This window comes from Protomyctophum bolini (assembly GCF_963924005.1).
Source record: "Protomyctophum bolini genome assembly, chromosome: 15".
Lineage (NCBI taxonomy): Eukaryota > Metazoa > Chordata > Actinopteri > Myctophiformes > Myctophidae > Protomyctophum > Protomyctophum bolini.
Genome location: NC_137876.1, coordinates 6,647,279 through 6,653,624, shown reverse-complemented (window position 1 = coordinate 6,653,624; position 6,346 = coordinate 6,647,279).

Sequence of the window (6,346 nt, the reverse complement as noted above, 5' to 3'; positions counted from 1 at the left end):
CTCCTCAATGTGTCGTGCATCCAAAAAGAGGTTGTCAGTTGACTCAGTTCCAATCCAATCCAGCTCAGGACTTCATTGACAGATTGAGTTACTTTGATCCCCAGTGTTTGATCCCAGTACACAGCATCGACGCCTGCATATGGATGGATCAATAGAGGGATGGAAAGGCCGAGCGAGCGAGTGCGTTGGGAGATGTGGATGGAATTCTGAGTAGCCACACTCCGTTCACTGCCAGTGTGACAACAGTGACGAGGTTAAAAAAGCAGGTTCTGTTTTTGAGTATAATCCCTTTACCTTCGTCTTGCTCTGTATAATCCCTGCAGGGCCACGTGGCAGCTATAGCCTCATCCTGTTAGCTGCCTTCTGGACCCTCATCTGTCAGCCTGAACCAACGTGTGAGAACTCCCCTGTCACCTGTAACTGGCTTACTGATAGCCTCAGTCTCTGTCTTTCCTGACTGCCTCTCAGTAGTTCTCTATTGAACTGTCTCTGCCTTTGTTCTCTCTCTCTCTCTCTCTCACTCTCTCTCTCTCTAATTTCACAGGGTCCCTCCAACCATCCTAGTCCTTAATTCCTCTCCCGGGACACTGACCCGTCGAGGGAGAGGGGACTAATCTGTGCCCCCCAGTATTCACTGTTCCTGCTGCCAAGTGAGGTTGCTGTCTTAACCAGCAACCAGCAAAACAATGGCCTTTATTCATGTTTTCTGCATGGTCGTTTTCTGGTGATGAGCTTTTGAGCCCTCCCTGTGGAAAGGGACAAAGTGGCAGGCTTCTACCTATTACCTCAGCATTAGATATCCCCTGTGTTGGGGGATATAGAGAGGTGCGTGTAGTGATTGTCCTCAGATGACTGATGATAACTGGATCGGTTAAGGGGTCTTGCAGGTGCCACTGGTGGATATATGCCATGAGAAACCAGTTGGATACATGGGTTGCTATGGCAACAGGCAGTGATTGTGAAGCCCCGCCCACAATCAAATTAAATAAAACTCTCAAAAGGTAGGGGTGTGAAGTCCTAGTGTCCTAGCACTGTCCAAACTAAACTCAATGTGTCCAAAACTAAACTCAGGTGTCCAAACAATAACGCAAATCCAAACCAGTCTGTAGAGTGTGGCCAGTCTCCTCTGGCCACTCTTAAACTCCTTGTCTGGTCAAATATCCAATATCCAAACTCCAGGGAAGGGAAGAAGTTCTCTAAATCCAGAGGTATAATCCAAAAGGGAAAGAATGGCAAGACATGGGAAATATTCCTCTTGCCCACGGCAGTAGCCTGTCTGTCTCTCTGCACCTCCACTCTGGACTGCCAGAGTCAACCTCTCCAGGTGGCCCAAACAATGTGATTGCCCCTCACTCCATCAGCCAGGTGAGCTGTGGGCGGGGCTTCACAATCACTGCCTGTTGCCATAGCAACCCATGTATCCAACTGGTTTCTCATGGCATATATCCAGCAGATAACTAGAAACATTTCATAGCGCAACGGATTGGTAGAAAATAATAAAATACATGAAAAATGGTGCATAGCAAACAAAAAATGCATGGAACCAATGTGACTTTGGGCACAGATGTTACAACATTACTCACCACGTAACACCCATGGCGAAATACAATATGATTTTGTGGTTCCTTGGCATGAAAAAGTTCAAACTAGAAGGCATGTGTAGAATCTGACTCAGGTCTTAATGGGTTAAACACAGGATGCTATGGGCCGTGTTTGCGACGAGAGGGGAGATCTGGTGTCCTGATGGTTCCCATGAGTGACATCAAAGCCCTAGCAATTAACCCAGCCTGGCGGAGATCTGCTCCACAGTGCTGCTGCTTGTGCCCATGGAAAACACGCCAGACAATAACCACATGCCAGCATCTCTCGCAACAAACAAACATGAATGTATCTCTCAGTTGACCCCAAATCACTCACAGGGCTGCAAAATCACATTACAATGTCATTAAGATAAAATAGTCGACTGCAAGGCGAGGAGGGTGCATGCCATGGGCAGGCAGACAATTGCCTTGACTTAAACCTGCATGTTGCTCATCCAAAGTAACAGATTTTCTGCAAAAAAAAATGCAACATCATGCATGTAAACAACAGGGGAAATAAATGGAGCATCCTCAAATGAACATGGATGCATGAGCCCTTCTGTCAAGCTAATCTTACAACAGGCAGATTGCGATCATGGTAGCAATGCCTGGTTGAGGGCTGACTCGCCGACACTATTACTGTTGCTATAATTGCATTGTTGCATTGTGGCATTGTTTATAGAAAAATTATTAATTTTTATTTGAACATTGTTGAGTAGAAATAAGATGTATGAACTCATGTGTTTGAATACTTGAAAAAGGTACAATATAAATTAAACGTTAAATAACAAAAGGGTAGACGTAATTAGCTCATGCTTCAGCCTATACCTTTTTTTCCAGACTATGAAATGTTTTGTGTGAACTAAAACTCACACAAATAACAGATCTACGAGCTTGCAATGCGATGCATTGTAAGCTTGTAGATCAGCTCTTTTCGGTGCATGACACCTACTGTACGTGCAGCGAAGTATAAATCCGGATTGAGAGCACTTGAAGAGACAATCTATAACCCCCATGGGTGACGGACAATATCAGACACTGATTACATCAAATTCAGGCAGTGTCAGACGTAATTGCATACATCAGGGCCATCAATCGCAAAGACGATGATTGAGCCGTCTGCATATCATACATGTATGATAAAATATCAGTGTCCTGAAGAGGCATTGTGCGTGTAATTGCATGAATCAGGGCCATCACTCGTGAACAAGTCACCTCTGCATACGTATGTATGATTAAATATTGCCTTGATTTTCAAGGAATAAGGTCACCTTCAAAAGGCCTATACAGCCTGTGACATGCTAACTGCAATAGGTACAAGTGCCTTTGGTCAGAAGAAGAGAGAGGCTTAAACAAGCATGTATAACATTGTGATGAATTTGAACGTCATTAGAGAATAGAGAGGCCATGAAATGTCCTCTTGTATATATTCAACGTGCCACGTCGTTGACAGGAGGAGTCCCAGAGATTAATCGGTGTGTGTAACTTTGTAGAGGAACCAGAGCAGTCGCCTAAAAGGCCACCCTGCTGTACTGGATGAACAGGAGCTAAAAGACTGTATAGTATTCGCTCACCAGGAGACAAAAGATGGGACTGTGTGCCTCCTGGCATATAAAATGGAGCCCATGCATCTATCATGTTCCCCATGTGGGCAGGGTATAATTTACCTGACAGGGACAGGAAGGGAAGGGAAGGGGGCAGAGTTGTAGAAAGAATGGGGAGATAGGGAAAGAAAGAAAAACACCTTTGTGTGGACCCCAGGAAGATTAGCTGCTGCTATGCACCAGCTAATGGAGATCCTAATAAAACTCTAAACTCTTTCTATAAAGGAATGGAGATAGATAGTGAGCTGAGTCATCCCCACCTGCGTCTAGAAGATCACAGGGTGGCAGTAGATGAGGAGGTAGAGCTGCCGCTTGGGAAGCGGTTTGATACACTCCCCAGTCCCCCTGTGTGTCCGTGTCAAAGTGTCCTTGAGCAAGATCATTCACCCCTAACTGCTCCCGAGGAGCAGGCTGGTGTCTTGCATGGTTTCCTCTGTGTGAATGTGCTTTGGATGCCATTTACCTGTAAATGCAAAAATGTACCGTTTAGAGAGAGCGACAGAGAGAGAGACAGAGAGAGAGGGAGGGGGGGGGGGGGGGGGGGGGTGAGGGAACACGGGATAGTGACAGACGAGATGAGGGTCAGGGCAGGTGACAGCCCATCAGGTGTTATTGCCCAGGGGGGATTCGGGGTAGCCTACTTGTAGCTAGTGGCACTTGACAGCTCCACACCTGTTCAGAGGCCATGGGGATGCTAAGGTTTCACAGTGAACCATGGAAACAACCACTAACCTAGTGAGATATCATATACTACTGTATATACTGTATACTACTGTACCTGCTTGGGTACAGTTGTGCATAAAGGCACATACTGTATACATACTTTTCTTCACTGCAGTCTTAGACTTGGGCATTAAATAAAAACTCTGGACATTACAATGCAGGAAAGGTAGATTTTACCACACTAAAATTATTGTCCTTGAGCATGGACTTAAATACTGAGACGGTGTCTGTTTAGCTGACATGGGTGTACTGTACACACTGTACAGTAGACGGGGGGATTTATTTTAGAGGAGACCCAAAAGCATCATCAATACGGAGTGACAAAGACCTCTGCCTTCACACTAAATCCAAACGTTTAGGTTCTAAACACTTATTTGTAACACTTTTTAAACGTGTCACAGTGTTTAGATTATAATACAGAAGAACTTAAAGTCATTTAGTGTTTAGAATTCGTGTTCTCGTGAGGTGTTCTACTGTATTTTATGCCCATGAACAAACATTTGGATTTAATGAAGGACTTAAACCCAATACCGGAGTACACCAGGGGCCTACCAGGCCGCCTCCTTTTTATGGTTTCATGTGGTTACATTTTGGCCACACAGGTTACACGTCAATATGTTCAGTGACATTTTATGTCATTATTGCTTGTAAATGGGAGAATGGTAGAATTACTCACATATTAGCAAAAGGTTTTAGACCTTCATCAGGACAGACAATTGTCTGTCCCGATGAAGGTCTAATCGACCGAAAGTGTGCGGGACCCTTCTTTGTTTTTCAAAGATAACCTTTTTAAGAATGACTCACATGCCAGTCAAGTTTCCGAGTGAATGCTGATTCCCACGGTTGATATATAAATAAATTAAAAAACGGATTGATAGACAATATTTGGCTTATCTCTCAGGTGGGGGTAAATCCCTAATTTATATTCTGTTAAGACGAAATGCTATACAACTGGGAATGAACTGTCCTCTTGGTTTGCCTTTTCCTTTCTCCTATTGGTGATGATATCTGAAGCTTTTGATGAATGTTTGAAATTCAAACAAAAGTGATGAAATAATTGTGTCAGAAAAACACTGCACCTAATTCGTTTGTTCTCACTGTGGTGAGTGTGTGTATCGTACTTTTATCTAAAGGCCTGCTGCGTGTGTGTGTGTGTGAGTGTGCACGTGCGTGCGTGCGTGCCCAAATTGAAAGACAGAGCCTTTCTGTTCCTAGATAATAATGGTCCACTGGTAAGTTTAAGGGCCTCTTACTTTTTCCTTGTGCTCACAGTCTTTTTCCTTGTGTTCACAGTCGCACTCCGAGAGGTAAGGCGAGATGTCTGAATCCAATTCCCAAACAGTGGTTTCCTAGATTTTGTTTCTAAGTGGTGCAACCACTTCCTTAAGTGACTATGCATGGTTGTTTTTCACAACCTGTGCGCAACCTAACACACTGTGTGTGATTTTAATTATTATTTCAAAATTAAAACACCGTTGGAGCTTGAGGGACTTGACATATTGAGCAGATGGGAAAGGAAGCAGAAAAAGGTGAAGACAGGGACAACAGATTAAAGAGAAATGAAGCTGAATAATTCACAAGGCAAGCATGCAGAATAAACAATATAAACCACAAGTTTGAGAGTTCTTTCTTTGTGTAACTAATAAAATACAATTGAATAAGTTTTTGCCTGGATTCCAGCCTGATTCGTTCCGTTCCCGTGATTTGTTTTGTCAAGCGAAGTGACAAAACAAATCACGGAATGCAGCGAATCAGGCTGGAACCCAGTCTATAGGATATTTTATTAGTTAAAAAAAACCTTTTGTTGACAGGGTTTGGTAACTGTTGTTCATTTAGCAGGGGGCATTTGAAGTTGAAGCTGCAATACAGGTTGAGACATCCACATGATGATATTAGAGTTTGAGTTTACACTTACACTGAACTTCAGAGTTGAACTTCCCATGATCTTGTTTCTAAAGTAATGTAAAGGTTTTACTCAGATATAGAGATTGTCATAGAGATGTGGTTCGGAACTTGCTTTTGTGACACTTTATTGGCCATACCAGCAAATAGACCATTCATTCATTCATTTATCTTGTTTGTTTAAGCCTTATTTTTGGTTCATGTATACATCCATAATACACACCTCACCACACCACACTTCTTCCATAGGGGCTATATTGCATTTCAAGTGTGAATGCATAGTGCATATTCTCTGAGTTCACATACAGTAGCAATGGTTCCACATGTGTAAGTAATAAGCACAGCCACTACAGTATAGCAATCATCAGTATGGTGAGATTGCTTCACTCCATTAACTAGGGTTTATAGCCAAAGGCAAATGTTGTGTAACCTCTTAAATTGGATCATTGAGAGAATTCCATATTTTGCAATTCAGAATGGCAAATAAATGATTAGGCAAAAGTGAGAACTATAGGAAACGCTAATCAGGGAAGGCGA